Source organism: Mytilus edulis, chromosome 8 (genome assembly GCF_963676685.1).
Source record: "Mytilus edulis chromosome 8, xbMytEdul2.2, whole genome shotgun sequence".
Classification (NCBI taxonomy): domain Eukaryota; kingdom Metazoa; phylum Mollusca; class Bivalvia; order Mytilida; family Mytilidae; genus Mytilus; species Mytilus edulis.
In genome coordinates, this window is record NC_092351.1 from 89,883,626 (window position 1) to 89,904,949 (window position 21,324).

A 21,324-nucleotide genomic window follows, 5' to 3' on the forward strand; every position below is an offset into this window, starting at 1 on the left:
AAAGTTTATTATATACAGTCTTTCGCCTTTTGTCTCGACTGGATGCTGCAAACCTACATCCCATAGTATATTTGTGTTTTGTGTTATTAAGCCTTGTATATAAAAAAAATGCTTAATGTTCGGTTGAACCCGTGAAAAAGAACATAAATGTCTATAATATTCGTACAGATCGTTATTAAGTGTCCAAAGAGTACATTTCATTGAATGTTCGGTTATGCTGTAATTAATTCCTTTTCAATGAATTTCCTAATTAATACTCCAGTAATAATAATAATAATTAATGATATGAAACACAAATTGTGTTACACATGTGGTATCTACAAAGTATACACTTGCATAAAACCAGACGACAAATTTGTTATAACACATGTGGTATCTACAAAGCATACACTTAAACAAAACCATACGAGAAATTTTATATAACTCACATGTGGTATCTATAAAGTATACACTTAAACAAACCCAGACTAGAAATTTGATATTACACATGTGCACTCTAAATTAATAAACTCCAACAAAAGTATATAAGAAATCTAACATTGCACATGTTGTATCTACAAAGTATATACTTAAACAAATCTTTATGAAAAATATGACATAACACATGTGGAATCTACAAAGTATACACTTAAACAAAACCACACAAGAAGTCTGACATAACACATGTTGTTTCTACAAATCATACACTTAAGGCGAAGTGTACGTAATTGCACGCCTCTAGCGGAATACGGGATTAAAAACGTTCGTCGTTAGTTACGCAGGTTATCTCCCTTACTCCAAGAAAGGATATACAAAAGAGAAACTACTTTTTGCGGTCTATGATCATGAATCCAACAAGCACACTTGTCTTAAAACCTAATAGAAATTATCTGAATTACTCCAATTAAAATCCAAAGCATTCTGTACGTTGTTCTGTGTACAGGCTGACTTTAAAACACTGATTTTTTTAGACGCGTAGGAGAAGGCATTTCGTGTTTATGATATCAACAGATAGAAAAAAACACCTCACAACAAAATTATAAACAAATAAACAAATAAACATGTAACAATTTTACTTCTATTGATATCAAATTACTTAAAATGAAACCTGAAATGACCCAAAAATATCGTTTTAAAAAGCCGTAGTCTTGAACGAAAAACACAGTATTCAACGTAAAGTTTTAAAAAAAGGTTAAAAATTAATGAAAGACGTGTGAATTTAATTGTTGAATAAAAAAGACGTTGACATGTTCGTATTTTGTGCAATTGAAAATTTTAGGACATGATTTATATTCATATAAGAAATGAGACGACACCAAGAGAATTATTTGACCACTAGTGCAACACTTACAAGTCGGAAGAACAAAGATGGAAAAGACAAAACATAAACAAATCAGGCCAAAAATATTACTCAGTAACTTAAAAGTTGTCTCACTCTAACATTTATCTTAGAATATGTCATTTCAACTCCCAGTTTTCAAGTTTTTCTACCAGGTGCAGAAAATAAACAGGTGTCTTCTATTCCGTCCGCAATTTATGGGAAAACTAAATCTAAATTTAGAACCAAATTGAAATTGAAAGTACACATGTAAGATACAATATTACATGTCATTTCTTCTTTATCTAATTCCACTTTCGAAGATATATATAGCGAAATCTGTTTTCTTTTACTGCGCCTGTGTGCATCATTCACAATTAGGGATTGCAATTTTAAAGTAACAAGTCTCAAGGTTATGAATGAATGGAGTATAGTATTACGAGGGGGGAGGGGGATAGGACCTTTATCGGGACTCCGGGATCGGGGTTTTAAGCTCCGGATTTCGGGATTGACCCTTTCGGGATCCAGGAATTCTATTTCCGAATTTCGGGATGTCGGGATTTAAATTTATTTAAATTGGTGACCTCGGGATTACGTGTTTTTAAGCCCGAGATTTCGGGATCTGGACCCCTCCTTCCCGCCTCTCTCTATTACAGTTTAAGAAAATAGGTCTGGAAAGTTTTGTGACACTTGTAACTGCAATTTAATATTTAGTGGAATAAGAGGTGAAATGTGTTCAGACTATTACATTTCGATTGCATTTTAAAGATTTTTATTTTAAAATTTAACCAAAGTTAACTGCAACGGATTTTTAACGACCTCGATGATTATCCATGAGAATCTCGCACTCGTTAGCTCTATGCTTTCACCTAGTTCATGATCATACAAGAATTGAGATGCCTGTGGTTTACTAGTCTTATTATATAAGACTTTGGAGTTCATATCATTTACATTCAACGAAATTGTAACACATGTGGTCAGCTACAAAGCATACACGTAAACAAAACTCTACGAAAAATCTGACATAACACATGTGGTATCTACAAAGCATACACTTGCACAAAACCATAGAAAAATCTGACATATCTTACACATGTAAAATCTAAAAGTATATACTTCCACAACACCATAGAAGAAATCTGACATAACATGACACAACTCACATCTACAACATGTACAAAGTATACATCTAAACAAAAATATGTAACAAATCTGATTTGAAATATGTGACATCTACAAAATATACACTTTAACAAAATCATATAGGAAATCTGACATCACACATGTAATTTGGAAGAACCAACTTCTTCCTTAAAAGCATAACCGACTGACTTCTTGCAGATTAAATCTCTTAAATTTGATGAAGACTTTTCTACAATCATGACGGTCTTTATAATATCTAGTTGATGGTTATCTGCTATAAAAAAATTCCTAAGTAAACATCTATCTGAGCGTCAATGATAAGTCTTATGTAGACGAAACGCGCGTCTGGCGTACAATCCTGGTACCTTTGATCACTAAAACCTTCAGCTTTGTTGTCTAACAGTAACTTTGTTATCTTTTTGGTTCCATGCAGGGCACTTAGCTTTTAAGTACTACCACCTTCATCGATCTAGGCATCAATGTCTGTGTTATGTTTAATTAACAGCTGTTGTATTCTAGTGTTTTTTCTGTTACATGAAAGGATCAGTGGTGTATGGCAATAATAATTTGTAGCCGTCGGCTGTTTTCTGTTCTTTGATCGGCTTGTTGTCTGTTTGACACATTTCCCATTTTCATTCTCAATTTTATCACATACATCAGCATTATGATCCGTCTCTAATAGAAACTTTATCAGTATTTCCTTCATGATTTGTACAGAGGACTTCAGTCATTATTGTCACAAAGATCCACATTAGGATTCTTCTCTAGCAGTAACTTTAATATGTCAGTATGTCCTTGATAACTTGCCAAGTGTAAAGGACTAAAACCATCCTTGTCACATAGATCAACATTAGGATTCTTCTCTAAAAGTAGCTTTACTATGTGAGTATGTTCTTCCTGACTTGCACAGTACAGAGGACTCCAGCCATAATTGCCATATAGATTAACCTTAGGATAGTCCTCCAACAGTTATTTTGCTATATCAGTATGTCCTAGATAACCTCCCCGATATAGAGGACTATAGCCATCATTGTCACATAAATCAACATAAGGATTCTTCTCTAACAGTAACTTTACTATGTCAGTATGTCCTTCATAACTTGCCAAGTGCATATGACTAAAACCATCATTGCTACATAGATAAACATTAGGATTATTCTCTAACAGTAGCTTTACTATGTCAGTATGTCCTAGATAACTTGCCCGGTATAGAGGACTACAACCATCCTGGTCACATAGATCAACATTAGGATTCTTCTCTAACAGAAGCTTTACTATGTCAGTATGTCCTTCCTGACTTGCACAGTACAGAGGACTCCGGCCATAATTGTCACGAAGATCAACATTCGGATTCTTCTCCAACTGTAGCTTTACTATATCAGTATGTCCTTGATAACTTGCCAATTGCAGAGGACTTACACCATAAATGCTACATAGATCAACATTAGGATTCTTCTCTTACAGTAACTTTACTAAATCAGTATATCCTTCCTGACTTGCGATATACAGAGAACTCCTGCCGTTATTGTCAAATAGATCAACCAAAGGATTCTTCTTCAAATACAGAGTAAGCTTACTCAAAAACGTGATGAATTCTGTTTTCAAAATACACAAGACTTGTACAAAGTCATTGCTTCCAAAAACTTTACTTATTCAAAAAATGTTGTTTACAATGAAATATCAATAGATGAAGATAAAATATCTTCACTTCATAAACAATATAAATCTGATTTTACTAAAGATGAGTGGGTTAAAATTTGTCTCTTTGAAATCCATTTTTTAACTCGAGTTTGAAGCAGCTGAAGATGCAGAGTTTGAGGAACAACTCGCAGCAAAATACATCTTTCTTCAGAACATAGATGCTGTCAAAGAGATATCAAAATCTATAAATCGGACATCAAAAAGAACTATAAAATCAAGACAAAAGAGACAGAACACTGCATCTGAAAATGACGAAATTCACTTATATTCTGAAAAGGTTCACATTGTCAAGAAGGTAGAGTTTGAGCTTACAAATTTATTTGAAAATGAGATTGAGAAAGTTGTTGTGTCAAATTGTATCAACAAATGTAAACATGTGTTCTCCTGTCATGTCTTTGCTGAGTTGAAAAATGAGCACTGTTTGAATAATGAAGAACTGATTCAGACTATTCAGCTGCACTTAAACCGAAAGCATGACCTTAAATGTGGTTTAATTATTTTATTACAACCTGACACATTTGCCTCTTTCCTAGCAGATAATGGCAAAATAGCTCGCTTTAAATTCTTAGAGGAGTTCCAACAAACAGGTCTTCCAGAGAGCATTATATTTTCTTACAGACTACCAGATCTGACAACAAAACCAGATGTTGATATTCCTGAAACTATTCCACAATGTGAAGAATGTCACAGAAGTGACGATAAACCATCAGCTCCATTGCATTGGAAAAATTTCAACTTGTTACAAGAATGGTCACTTGATGTACCATTGTCGGTACAAATATTACTTGAATCTTTTGTCAACCAGAAAAGCTTAGACAGGTCATCTGAATTAGACAATTTTGTAAAGACCAAACTTTTGAAACTTTATAGTATATATGATACACTCTTGAATCTTACTAATAGAAAAAATTACTGTGGAGTTTTACAAGATCTAAATACACAGGAACTTGCCATGAATTACCAATCAGTTGGTACAGTGTTTAGCATTTCATCAAATAGTGGTGCTACTCTTAGTCTCAATTCTGCAGAAAAGAAATTAAAACAGAAAGCTGCGGATGACATATGCAACTACAATACCTATATCCGGAGGTACCCCATGAAATATCAAACATTGGCAAGAATGAGAGACAATCTGGTATCTTTACAGGAGTGTTTAATAGTTGTAATTATGGATAACTTAGTACGGCTGAAGGATTCTTCTCTAACAGTAACTTTACTATGTCAGTATGTCCTTCATAACTTGCCAAGTGCATATGACTAAAACCATCATTGCTACATAGATAAACATTAGGATTATTCTCTAACAGTAGCTTTACTATGTCAGTATGTCCTAGATAACTTGCCCGGTATAGAGGACTACAACCATCCTGGTCACATAGATCAACATTAGGATTCTTCTCTAACAGAAGCTTTACTATGTCAGTATGTCCTTCCTGACTTGCACAGTACAGAGGACTCCGGCCATAATTGTCACGAAGATCAACATTCGGATTCTTCTCCAACTGTAGCTTTACTATATCAGTATGTCCTTGATAACTTGCCAATTGCAGAGGACTTACACCATAAATGCTACATAGATCAACATTAGGATTCTTCTCTTACAGTAACTTTACTAAATCAGTATATCCTTCCTGACTTGCGATATACAGAGAACTCCTGCCGTTATTGTCAAATAGATCAACCAAAGGATTCTTCTTCAAATACAGAGTAAGCTTACTCAAAAACGTGATGAATTCTGTTTTCAAAATACACAAGACTTGTACAAAGTCATTGCTTCCAAAAACTTTACTTATTCAAAAAATGTTGTTTACAATGAAATATCAATAGATGAAGATAAAATATCTTCACTTCATAAACAATATAAATCTGATTTTACTAAAGATGAGTGGGTTAAAATTTGTCTCTTTGAAATCCATTTTTTAACTCGAGTTTGAAGCAGCTGAAGATGCAGAGTTTGAGGAACAACTCGCAGCAAAATACATCTTTCTTCAGAACATAGATGCTGTCAAAGAGATATCAAAATCTATAAATCGGACATCAAAAAGAACTATAAAATCAAGACAAAAGAGACAGAACACTGCATCTGAAAATGACGAAATTCACTTATATTCTGAAAAGGTTCACATTGTCAAGAAGGTAGAGTTTGAGCTTACAAATTTATTTGAAAATGAGATTGAGAAAGTTGTTGTGTCAAATTGTATCAACAAATGTAAACATGTGTTCTCCTGTCATGTCTTTGCTGAGTTGAAAAATGAGCACTGTTTGAATAATGAAGAACTGATTCAGACTATTCAGCTGCACTTAAACCGAAAGCATGACCTTAAATGTGGTTTAATTATTTTATTACAACCTGACACATTTGCCTCTTTCCTAGCAGATAATGGCAAAATAGCTCGCTTTAAATTCTTAGAGGAGTTCCAACAAACAGGTCTTCCAGAGAGCATTATATTTTCTTACAGACTACCAGATCTGACAACAAAACCAGATGTTGATATTCCTGAAACTATTCCACAATGTGAAGAATGTCACAGAAGTGACGATAAACCATCAGCTCCATTGCATTGGAAAAATTTCAACTTGTTACAAGAATGGTCACTTGATGTACCATTGTCGGTACAAATATTACTTGAATCTTTTGTCAACCAGAAAAGCTTAGACAGGTCATCTGAATTAGACAATTTTGTAAAGACCAAACTTTTGAAACTTTATAGTATATATGATACACTCTTGAATCTTACTAATAGAAAAAATTACTGTGGAGTTTTACAAGATCTAAATACACAGGAACTTGCCATGAATTACCAATCAGTTGGTACAGTGTTTAGCATTTCATCAAATAGTGGTGCTACTCTTAGTCTCAATTCTGCAGAAAAGAAATTAAAACAGAAAGCTGCGGATGACATATGCAACTACAATACCTATATCCGGAGGTACCCCATGAAATATCAAACATTGGCAAGAATGAGAGACAATCTGGTATCTTTACAGGAGTGTTTAATAGTTGTAATTATGGATAACTTAGTACGGCTGAAGGATTCTTCTCTAACAGTAACTTTACTATGTCAGTATGTCCTTCATAACTTGCCAAGTGCATATGACTAAAACCATCATTGCTACATAGATAAACATTAGGATTATTCTCTAACAGTAGCTTTACTATGTCAGTATGTCCTAGATAACTTGCCCGGTATAGAGGACTACAACCATCCTGGTCACATAGATCAACATTAGGATTCTTCTCTAACAGAAGCTTTACTATGTCAGTATGTCCTTCCTGACTTGCACAGTACAGAGGACTCCGGCCATAATTGTCACGAAGATCAACATTCGGATTCTTCTCCAACTGTAGCTTTACTATATCAGTATGTCCTTGATAACTTGCCAATTGCAGAGGACTTACACCATAAATGCTACATAGATCAACATTAGGATTCTTCTCTTACAGTAACTTTACTAAATCAGTATATCCTTCCTGACTTGCGATATACAGAGAACTCCTGCCGTTATTGTCAAATAGATCAACCAAAGGATTCTTCTTCAAATACAGAGTAAGCTTACTCAAAAACGTGATGAATTCTGTTTTCAAAATACACAAGACTTGTACAAAGTCATTGCTTCCAAAAACTTTACTTATTCAAAAAATGTTGTTTACAATGAAATATCAATAGATGAAGATAAAATATCTTCACTTCATAAACAATATAAATCTGATTTTACTAAAGATGAGTGGGTTAAAATTTGTCTCTTTGAAATCCATTTTTTAACTCGAGTTTGAAGCAGCTGAAGATGCAGAGTTTGAGGAACAACTCGCAGCAAAATACATCTTTCTTCAGAACATAGATGCTGTCAAAGAGATATCAAAATCTATAAATCGGACATCAAAAAGAACTATAAAATCAAGACAAAAGAGACAGAACACTGCATCTGAAAATGACGAAATTCACTTATATTCTGAAAAGGTTCACATTGTCAAGAAGGTAGAGTTTGAGCTTACAAATTTATTTGAAAATGAGATTGAGAAAGTTGTTGTGTCAAATTGTATCAACAAATGTAAACATGTGTTCTCCTGTCATGTCTTTGCTGAGTTGAAAAATGAGCACTGTTTGAATAATGAAGAACTGATTCAGACTATTCAGCTGCACTTAAACCGAAAGCATGACCTTAAATGTGGTTTAATTATTTTATTACAACCTGACACATTTGCCTCTTTCCTAGCAGATAATGGCAAAATAGCTCGCTTTAAATTCTTAGAGGAGTTCCAACAAACAGGTCTTCCAGAGAGCATTATATTTTCTTACAGACTACCAGATCTGACAACAAAACCAGATGTTGATATTCCTGAAACTATTCCACAATGTGAAGAATGTCACAGAAGTGACGATAAACCATCAGCTCCATTGCATTGGAAAAATTTCAACTTGTTACAAGAATGGTCACTTGATGTACCATTGTCGGTACAAATATTACTTGAATCTTTTGTCAACCAGAAAAGCTTAGACAGGTCATCTGAATTAGACAATTTTGTAAAGACCAAACTTTTGAAACTTTATAGTATATATGATACACTCTTGAATCTTACTAATAGAAAAAATTACTGTGGAGTTTTACAAGATCTAAATACACAGGAACTTGCCATGAATTACCAATCAGTTGGTACAGTGTTTAGCATTTCATCAAATAGTGGTGCTACTCTTAGTCTCAATTCTGCAGAAAAGAAATTAAAACAGAAAGCTGCGGATGACATATGCAACTACAATACCTATATCCGGAGGTACCCCATGAAATATCAAACATTGGCAAGAATGAGAGACAATCTGGTATCTTTACAGGAGTGTTTAATAGTTGTAATTATGGATAACTTAGTACTGCTGAAGGATTTTTCTCTAACAGTAACTTTACTATGTCAGTATGTCCTTCATAACTTGCCAAGTGCATATGACTAAAACCATCATTGCTACATAGATAAACATTAGGATTATTCTCTAACAGTAGCTTTACTATGTCAGTATGTCCTAGATAACTTGCCCGGTATAGAGGACTACAACCATCCTGGTCACATAGATCAACATTAGGATTCTTCTCTAACAGAAGCTTTACTATGTCAGTATGTCCTTCCTGACTTGCACAGTACAGAGGACTCCGGCCATAATTGTCACGAAGATCAACATTCGGATTCTTCTCCAACTGTAGCTTTACTATATCAGTATGTCCTTGATAACTTGCCAATTGCAGAGGACTTACACCATAAATGCTACATAGATCAACATTAGGATTCTTCTCTTACAGTAACTTTACTAAATCAGTATATCCTTCCTGACTTGCGATATACAGAGAACTCCTGCCGTTATTGTCAAATAGATCAACAAAAGGATTCTTCTTCAAATACAGAGTAAGCTTACTCAAAAACGTGATGAATTCTGTTTTCAAAATACACAAGACTTGTACAAAGTCATTGCTTCCAAAAACTTTACTTATTCAAAAAATGTTGTTTACAATGAAATATCAATAGATGAAGATAAAATATCTTCACTTCATAAACAATATAAATCTGATTTTACTAAAGATGAGTGGGTTAAAATTTGTCTCTTTGAAATCCATTTTTTAACTCGAGTTTGAAGCAGCTGAAGATGCAGAGTTTGAGGAACAACTCGCAGCAAAATACATCTTTCTTTAGAACATAGATGCTGTCAAAGAGATATCAAAATCTATAAATCGGACATCAAAAAGAACTATAAAATCAAGACAAAAGAGACAGAACACTGCATCTGAAAATGACGAAATTCACTTATATTCTGAAAAGGTTCACATTGTCAAGAAGGTAGAGTTTGAGCTTACAAATTTATTTGAAAATGAGATTGAGAAAGTTGTTGTGTCAAATTGTATCAACAAATGTAAACATGTGTTCTCCTGTCATGTCTTTGCTGAGTTGAAAAATGAGCACTGTTTGAATAATGAAGAACTGATTCAGACTATTCAGCTGCACTTAAACCGAAAGCATGACCTTAAATGTGGTTTAATTATTTTATTACAACCTGACACATTTGCCTCTTTCCTAGCAGATAATGGCAAAATAGCTCGCTTTAAATTCTTAGAGGAGTTCCAACAAACAGGTCTTCCAGAGAGCATTATATTTTCTTACAGACTACCAGATCTGACAACAAAACCAGATGTTGATATTCCTGAAACTATTCCACAATGTGAAGAATGTCACAGAAGTGACGATAAACCATCAGCTCCATTGCATTGGAAAAATTTCAACTTGTTACAAGAATGGTCACTTGATGTACCATTGTCGGTACAAATATTACTTGAATCTTTTGTCAACCAGAAAAGCTTAGCCAGGTCATCTGAATTAGACAATTTTGTAAAGACCAAACTTTTGAAACTTTATAGTATATATGATACACTCTTGAATCTTACTAATAGAAAAATTACTGTGGAGTTTTACAAGATCTAAATACACAGGAACTTGCCATGAATTACCAATCAGTTGGTACAGTGTTTAGCATTTCATCAAATAGTGGTGCTACTCTTAGTCTCAATTCTGCAGAAAAGAAATTAAAACAGAAAGCTGCGGATGACATATGCAACTACAATACCTATATCCGGAGGTACCCCATGAAATATCAAACATTGGCAGGAATGAGAGACAATCTGGTATCTTTACAGGAGTGTTTTATAGTTGTAATGATGGATAACTTAGTACGGCTGAAGGATTCTTCTCTAACAGTAACTTTACTATGTCAGTATGTCCTTCATAACTTGCCAAGTGCATATGACTAAAACCATCATTGCTACATAGATAAACATTAGGATTATTCTCTAACAGTAGCTTTACTATGTCAGTATGTCCTAGATAACTTGCCCGGTATAGAGGACTACAACCATCCTGGTCACATAGATCAACATTAGGATTCTTCTCTAACAGAAGCTTTACTATGTCAGTATGTCCTTCCTGACTTGCACAGTACAGAGGACTCCGGCCATAATTGTCACGAAGATCAACATTCGGATTCTTCTTCAACTGTAGCTTTACTATATCAGTATGTCCTTGATAACTTGCCAATTGCAGAGGACTTACACCATAAATGCTACATAGATCAACATTAGGATTCTTCTCTTACAGTAACTTTACTAAATCAGTATATCCTTCCTGACTTGCGATATACAGAGAACTCCTGCCGTTATTGTCAAATAGATCAACCAAAGGATTCTTCTTCAAATACAGAGTAAGCTTACTCAAAAACGTGATGAATTCTGTTTTCAAAATACACAAGACTTGTACAAAGTCATTGCTTCCAAAAACTTTACTTATTCAAAAAATGTTGTTTACAATGAAATATCAATAGATGAAGATAAAATATCTTCACTTCATAAACAATATAAATCTGATTTTACTAAAGATGAGTGGGTTAAAATTTGTCTCTTTGAAATCCATTTTTTAACTCGAGTTTGAAGCAGCTGAAGATGCAGAGTTTGAGGAACAACTCGCAGCAAAATACATCTTTCTTCAGAACATAGATGCTGTCAAAGAGATATCAAAATCTATAAATCGGACATCAAAAAGAACTATAAAATCAAGACAAAAGAGACAGAACACTGCATCTGAAAATGACGAAATTCACTTATATTCTGAAAAGGTTCACATTGTCAAGAAGGTAGAGTTTGAGCTTACAAATTTATTTGAAAATGAGATTGAGAAAGTTGTTGTGTCAAATTGTATCAACAAATGTAAACATGTGTTCTCCTGTCATGTCTTTGCTGAGTTGAAAAATGAGCACTGTTTGAATAATGAAGAACTGATTCAGACTATTCAGCTGCACTTAAACCGAAAGCATGACCTTAAATGTGGTTTAATTATTTTATTACAACCTGACACATTTGCCTCTTTCCTAGCAGATAATGGCAAAATAGCTCGCTTTAAATTCTTAGAGGAGTTCCAACAAACAGGTCTTCCACAGAGCATTATATTTTCTTACAGACTACCAGATCTGACAACAAAACCAGATGTTGATATTCCTGAAACTATTCCACAATGTGAAGAATGTCACAGAAGTGACGATAAACCATCAGCTCCATTGCATTGGAAAAATTTCAACTTGTTACAAGAATGGTCACTTGATGTACCATTGTCGGTACAAATATTACTTGAATCTTTTGTCAACCAGAAAAGCTTAGACAGGTCATCTGAATTAGACAATTTTGTAAAGACCAAACTTTTGAAACTTTATAGTATATATGATACACTCTTGAATCTTACTAATAGAAAAAATTACTGTGGAGTTTTACAAGATCTAAATACACAGGAACTTGCCATGAATTACCAATCAGTTGGTACAGTGTTTAGCATTTCATCAAATAGTGGTGCTACTCTTAGTCTCAATTCTGCAGAAAAGAAATTAAAACAGAAAGCTGCGGATGACATATGCAACTACAATACCTATATCCGGAGGTACCCCATGAAATATCAAACATTGGCAGGAATGAGAGACAATCTGGTATCTTTACAGGAGTGTTTAATAGTTGTAATTATGGATAACTTAGTACGGCTGAAGTATCATTCAGACCCCAATCCGGGTGAAAATAGATCAATGCAGCTATGCACACTGCCTATAACTATAAAAGGTGTACCTATTAATTCACTTGAGATAGAAGAAACATGGCATGATCAAAATATATGTGACCAATCTAATTATTGTCCATGCAAACTAGACCAAATACTCACAAAAGAAGATTTTAACCAAAGAATTCTATCACTGCTACCAGAGAAAGAAAGCTGTTTTACACGGTTCAGAAATATGATGACCTGGACATTATTTGATATTTGGAAACAGATTGCTGAAGGTTAGTATACATTTCAAAATAACTTGTAGATTTGCAATTTAAATCCAATTTTAAGGAATGGTGGAAGTGCTCTTGAAAAGAATCAACTAATGCTAAAAAAAATTAAATGACAAAACATAAAAAAGTTTCTATCTAGCAATTCAGAGAAAGGTAATATATTTCATCTCAAAGCAGTACACACTATCTTCTCATCACTGGCATGAACATGGTACCATACCATATGGATCACTTGGTATATTATAATATATACTGTAATTAAGGCAAACTTGCCACTGGTATCAATGAATGAAATGGTACAAATCTCTGTAAGTATGTTAATGGCTCCCCTGTAACAGAGGTGGCATTTATGTTTACCCTGTCCGTCCATTCATAATTGGTTGCCGTTCTTTAACTTCAGTATGTCTCAACCAAATGATTTGAAACTTATACATAATGTTCATTACCTCACAACATAGATCAAGTTGAATTTGGGTGCAGTCACTTTAACCTTTCTGCAGTTATGCCCCTTTATTACATTAAATGCAAGCATGTGCATCATCTGTGTCCCATGGACACATGCTACATTTATTTATTTCTAATGTCCTCTTTTAAATTACAGATACCAAATTTCCCTTTTGTCCTAATCATTCTGACTGTTTAAGCTAAATAAATACAGTATACCATTTAAAAAAAAATCAGTTTCCATTTTAACTCTCAATTTTAGATGACGATGAATTTCTGAGGCTTGGTGGTTTGGAAAGAAACATTTGCGAAAGTGATACATTAGAGAGATCTTTTGCAGCATTGGATATTCAACCAGAGGAAATGGGGGATATTGAAGTAATTTGATTCAACATAAAAAAAATGTGTGCTATTTTTTTTAAAGAAATTTATTTGGGCAACAATATGTTATAGTTTTTAAATGTATACATAACAATTATTTTTGAACAGATTAAAGTGAGAAAAAAATCCATAAGTTTAATGCAACATAATTGTTTTTGTTTTAAAATTATAAAAAAGATTTATTGGTTGCTTTTTCTTAGAAAGATTAACAAAGATGCTTTGAAAGGGTGAAATGGTAGTTTATTACAAACAATCATAAGACAACAGTTGTTTCAAGCTAGATACATATTAAGCAGTCAACATTTTGTTTTAGATTCACGAAGAATTAGTGCAAGAAACAGATTCTGAAGGTAGTGACTGTTCATTATCTGAAAAGAGGGACGAAAGATACCAAAGGGACAGTCAAACTCATAAATCTAAAACAAACTGACAACGCCATGGCTAAAAATAAAAAAGACAAACAGAAAAACAATAGTACACACGACACAACATAGAAAACTAAAGAATAAACAACACGAACCCCACCAAAAACTAGGGGTGATCTCAGGTGCTCCGGAAGGGTCAGCAGATCCTGCTCCACATGTGGCACCCGTCGTGTTGCTTAAGTGATTACAAATCCGGTAAATAGTCTAATTCGGTAGGTCATATTCATGAAAATGACGAAGACAAAACAATTGATTATGAAGTATGTTTAAGTGAAGATGAGAATAGAGAATAAGCATCAACAGCAGAAGAGATAGATATTGAAGAAGAAATCTACTTGCAGAACATTTTTGAAGATGTTGAGATCAAAATTACATCTGACACAGAATTAGACAATTTGGACTCTTATTTTAAACCTTTGGATCAATCCACTGATGAAAATACACAAGAGTCTGTTGAGTCAGAAAATGAAGACGAAAATGTACAAAGTACAGATGAAGTGGTAACAAGCCAAAGTTCAACAATTAACCATGACCTGGTTGCAGGGAGATTTGGATTTAGGCAACATCAATCACCTCCGATGTTGACAAGACACCCACCCCCTGCAACAGGCAGAGATGACGATATACAGAAACTTAGAGAGGTACTTGATAACATAATGACGAAGGTTAACTCCAATGATGCTGCACAAGGTGGTTTGAAAATACTATTTGCTCCGGACAACAAAATAGGCAGTAATTTGCTAAAACTCTTGTCTTCATCCAAAAAATATAAAAATTTTCTTCCCGAATTTCCGATACTACATTTGCGTAAATCAAAGATAACAAACTTTTGTACTGCATACAGAAATGCAGGTATTATAGAAATACTAAAATATCTGAGAGATGAGGAATTCAATGACTGGAAAAAACTCATATCAGCCGAGCACATCAACATGGCATCCAAATACATAAGGCGTTTATCCATTGCTCTGAAGGTTGCGTTTGTTACTAAATTTTTGCAAACCTTACAAGTTGAAGAACAAAATGTCATGAAAGATGATTTGAAGAATGAGAATGCAAACTGTATGAAATGAAATGATCAATTTGAGAATTTTTTAAAATACGGAAAGTCGCAAAATGCTACATTTATGCTACATACTGAAATATTGAATCATAGTGAAGAAATAAGTGCACTGTCGTTTGCTGAACGACTTGGTGGTTTGGAGGGATATTTACTAATGTTACCAGCAGTTAAGATGTCCTTACCTTTTGCATTTCTAAACGGTTCTTCGTCATATGCAGCCTATGCTGTTAATCTATTACACGAACATTACAAATCTGGTATATTTTATCAAAATGTGAAGGCTGCTTTGTTCACAACAACACATCAAAAAAGTCCGTACAATTTTGGTTTGGACACCCAGAGAGAACTAGACCACAAAGATGTTCTAAAGAGTTTTAGATCTGGAGCAACAATGTCATATGTTGTGCCAAGAATGGCTTTAATAGACTCTTTAAATGAAGCGCATGATGCAAGCAGTAGTACAAAAAGTTTTAATGTAGACTAAGGACGAAATAAGTAGTGATCATAAGCGGAACAATTTACTTGGCCTTTCATTAAACCAAACTGACATTAACTATATCCTTAGGATTGCACGTTTGATCCTTCGACAGAATGCCTTATCAACAGACGATGACATTAAAGTTGTAAATGTTTATTCAATGCCAACAAATATTTTGCCAGAGACAATGCTTGATTCAGCAACATATGAAGCAGGAAAGTACTTGATAACAAAATATATTGCATCCTTTGAATTGTTTGGATACAAGAAGTGTGACATCCCAGATGTTGTGACAATTGAAGGTCCGAAAGAACTATTGAAAAAACTGAAGGTTACGAAAGGTGTCACTATCAGAAGGACTGGTACAAAGCAAGAATCACTGATCAAAAGTGAAAGAGATGTCAAAGAAAGTAAACGCAAAAAGACAGTTACCCGACAACATAAAATAGTAGATAGTTTAAGTTCAGAAATGAATGCATGCCAGGCATTTATGAATTCTGATTGCTCAAAACCGAAAGTTCAGAAGTCGACTGGAATTCAAAAGGCCTTACTTGGTAAATAAAAAACAGCTTATCTATAATTAAGGTAGATAGGGTGTCTTCCTCCATCTTGGATTTTGAAATACTAAAAACCAAGGTCTAGATCTTTGATGAAATGTTCAAATTTTTATAGTAGTAGGTAATTCATGTGTAAGAATTTTCATTATAATAAAGAAAATGCCATGTTTGATCATATTTATGATTGTATTTTACAAAAATAAGAATTCTTTTGTTTGATTCATTTTTTTCCAACTTTGTCAAATAAGGGGAGGCAACTCAAATGCAAGGGCAGATAATTCAGATAGTGTTACTTTTACAATAGAATGTGTTAGGAATTTACCAATTTTTACATGTAGCAAGAAAACGAGTCCGGTGACCCCATTTTTTCTTTTTCTTATCTGAAAGCATAATATTGAAGCTATCTTTTCATATTTTATCTCAAAATTCTATGGTGTGGTTTGCGTTTTATGGCGGAAAAATGGGTTTTCCATGCATAATCTATACAAAATCTTGACAATTTTGAACAACCTGTAGCGTGAAAATAAGTCCGGTGACCCATTCTTTTTATTAATGTTTTTATACAAGCAGGATATGAACTACATTTTGGCAAATTATTAAAAGATTCTATGGATTATAATTTAGACACCCCATCTACCTTAACAAGACATCCAGTGAATATAATGCTGACCTAAAAGATTTTCTACTACTTGGACAAACTGCTGTACCAAGTTCATTGTTTTCAGCAGCAACTCATGCAACCGTTGAGTTTGCTGGTGTAAAGTTTAAGACACGCTCTGTAGATGGGAAACTCTACTTAGAATATGTTGAAAAATCCATTATCAACAAGATTTTGAACATCGCTCCTTCACTCCAACGTTTAGTAGTGTGTGAGGAAAAATATACCTTTACGCCAGATGACTTTAAAGCTGCAACAAGATCCCAAAGGCAAAAGACACAAACCTATCCAATTTCACATTTGAAAACGAAAGAAGAAATTCTGAGCGCAACAAAATTTGACAAGACAACAATTATAACAACAACTGAGGGTAAAAGTACATATTTGGCAAGTAATGCAGAAGACCTGAAGTTCCAGAGAAATATAGTCGTTGATTTTGATAGTGAGCTCCATTTGTCACAGTGTAACTGTATTTCGGAAGAATGCCAATGCGAAATATATACAAACCCCATTCAGTATAACTTTAGTCTTTTGGGAGAATCATCAATTCATACATTAGAGGATATAAAACAGTGCAAAGGGGAAGTAGAGATGGCGCAGGTAGATTGGCTCCTCCATTACCTTCCTGATTTAAAACCTGGCAAGTCTTGTATAAGTTTTTTATCATCTGGTGACATTGATGCAATCACAATTCACATGTTTACACTGTCATATATGTGGCCCCGATCAGTTGATGGAAAATATCTTCATCCTGTGTATATTGTTTTACAAAAACCTGGGTCTGTAATGGATGTATACAATATAACAGAAATCCTACAAATTCTTGAACAGGCCTGGAATGACCCTTATATTGGAATCAAAATGTCAATATTTTTGTCACTTGGTGGAAATGACTTTCTCCCAAAATTTTATGGGATATCACATTCAACTATCTTACAGACTATAATGAAAAACCAAAATTTGCGAGAAAACTTAGTCAAAGTACAGCACAACAACAATAAAATTGAAGTAGAATTTGACCCAAATTTGTATGTTGAATTAATGAAGATTTTGTACTGTCCCAAGGCCTATAACTACTCTGAACTATCGTTTGAGGAAGTAAGGCAACTTACTATTAAAGTTCCAACTATTAAAGACACTAACCAGAATAGGAATCCAAAATTGTGGTTACCAGCATCCTCTGTGTTAAGAAAGTTGTCTTTAAATGTCATCTGCTATATTAAATATTTATTGACCGCAGGAACTGCTGATACTAGACTTCCTAATTTTTTATCAGACGGTTGTCTTACAAAATCAGTTTCTGGTGAAATTGAATTCGAACTAGGAGAAGAAGCTCATGTTGAAGATATAAATAGTATGATATTAGTTCCATCAAATGTTTTGTTGGAGAAAAATAAACAAACAAGAAAGAAAAAAACGTCCAAACGGAAGCAAAATGAAACACCACAGAAAGGAAGACGCAAGAAACTTCAAAACAGGACATCAACTCCCAAAAAGAATTGAGACATCTAACTCTGCACATTTTACTTTATTTTTACTTTTTGACAAACTTGTTATTTGTATTTTTTTTTGCTGATATATTTATATAAATACATGTACTGAATTATTAATCTTCCGATTTCTACACTTTGATTCAAATAACGGGAGTTTCTCATAGTTAGTCAAGAAAAAAGAGATAGTATCTAATGCTCCCCCGCTAAGCACAAAGCATTTTCCATTTCCTGCAAAAACTGGTCAAATAGGAATACGAATATTCATTCTAATATGACTAATTATAATGTAACACTTTCATTTGTCTTGATTTTTCAAAAGAAGGGGGATTCTGCTAGAGCCTTAGTGTACTTTTCTTTTAAAGAAATTACAGGTAATTGTGAATCCCTTCATCCATATGGATATCTAAATCATTTGTACAATTTAAATGTAATCTTATTTTTATTTTCCATCCCCCCCTTTAATTTTGTTTTACTGTAGTTTAAAATGTATGACAAGCACCAAATGTGTGTGATGAGTAGTAAAGAACTGAAACAGATGTGAAAATATGCATGTTCAATTATAAAATTATATTTTAATTTCAAACTTTGCATATTTATTATACACACAACTAAGTTTAACAGTTATTTTTCTTGTTTTTTTCTATCTTAAAGATAGTGGGACATAAAATTATTTTATTTTCATGAACGATATTATGTGTATTATAATACATCTGAAATTCTGTTTAATGTTTTAAAAATAATATCATCCAGTTGTGTGTACACACTGTATATAATCACAAAGGATGCAGAAATTATCGATTGCACCTGTGTAATGTTAATTTTACTGATAACATGTCATTACTAAATGAACGGTGAAAGCCACTTAAGTTTTATGTTGTTTTTATCTCAACAGTAGTTGTATGAAAATTTTCAATTTGAGGGCTGTGTGTAGCACTGTAACAGTAACTTCACTATATCAGTATGTCTTAAATAACTTACCACGTATGTAACAAATTATAGACCAATTTCTGTACTTCCCGTTTTATCAAAACTTTACGAAAAGCATGTATCAAAACAATATATGACTACCTAAAAAGATTAAATCTTTTACACCCAGCACAGTCTGGGTTTCTACAAAAACACTCTTGCCAAACTGCCTTTATCAATGTCATAGATAAATGGATACAGGATATGAATGATGGTGATATCAACTTAGCAGTCCTGTTGGATCTTAAGAAAGCTTTTGATGTAGTGGACCATGATATTCTCTGTAAAAAACTTGAAATTTATGGATTTGATAATACTGCTGTTTCTTTTTTTAAATCATATTTGAATGAAAGAACTCAACAAGTACACATTGGTAATGCTCATTCTGAAAAACTTTATCTCAAGTATGGTGTCCCCAAGGCTCCATATTAGGCCCCCTTCTGTTTATATTATACATAAACGACCTTCCTATTTATATAGAAAAATTGTTGCTCTGATTTATATGCCGATGATTCAACTTTACATTTTTCTGGTAATTGTTATCAAACTCTACAGTCAAAGGTACAAGAAGATTTGCATGGTGTAGAGGAATGGTGCAATGATACCAATATTTTCATCAATAAAAATAAAACAAAATATATGATTGTTGGAACGAAAATCTTTATATAAAATCGGACATAATACACGCAATATCTACAAAGAACACACTTAAACAAATCCATATAAAACATCTGACATAACACATGTGATATCTACAAAGAATATACTTAAACAAATCCATATAAAAAATATGACATAACACATGTGATATCTACAAAGAATATACTTAAACAAATCCATATAAAAAATCTGACATGACTCATGTGATATCTACAAAGGACACACTAAAAAAAAATCCATATAAAAAATCTGACATGACTCATGTGATATCTACAAAGGACACACTTAAAAAAATACATTTAAAAAAATGGGACATAATACATGTGATATCTACAAAGAACATATTGAAACAAATCCATATAATAAATCTGACATGACTCATGTGATATCTACAAAGAACATACTTAAAAAAAAATCCATATAAGAAATCTGACATAACACTTGTGATATCTACAAAGAACACACTGAAACAAATTTATATAAAAAATCTGACATAACACTTGTGATATCTACAAAGAATACACTGAAACAAATCTATATAAAAAATCTGACATAACACATGTGATATCTACAAATAACACATTTAAACAAATTTATATAAAAGATCTGACATAACACATGTAATATCTACAAAGAACACACTGAAACCAATCCATATAAAAAATATGACATAACATATGTGGTATCTACAAAGAAAACAATTAAACAAATCAATATAAAAAAATCTTACATAACACATTTGTAGATATCTACAAAGAACACACTTAAACAAATCCATATTAAAAATATGAAATAACACATGTGACATCTACAAAGAACATACTTAAAAAAAAATCCATATAAGAAATCTGACATAACACTTGTGATATCTACAAAGAATACACTGAAACAAATCTATATAAAAAATCTGACATAACATATGTGATATCTATAAAAAATCTGACATAACACATGTGATATCTACAAAGAATACACTTAAACAAATCCATATAAAAAATATGACAAAACATATGTGATATCTACAAAGAATACAAATCCATATAAAACATCTCACATAACACATGTGATATCTACAAAGAATATACTTAAACAAATCCATATATAAAATCTGACATAACACATGTGATATCTACAAAGAATACAAATCCATATAAAACATCTGACATAACACATGTGATATCTACAAAGAATACACTTAAACAAATCCAAATATAAAA

At 33.1% G+C, this 21,324-nt stretch overlaps 1 pseudogene; it reads right to left on the reverse strand.

Moving 5' to 3' along the window:
• Nucleotides 1–3,142: 3,142 nt before the first annotated feature.
• LOC139484523 (ankyrin repeat and KH domain-containing protein 1-like) overlaps nt 3,143–21,324 on the reverse strand; it is a 133,208-nt pseudogene continuing 115,026 nt past the window's right edge.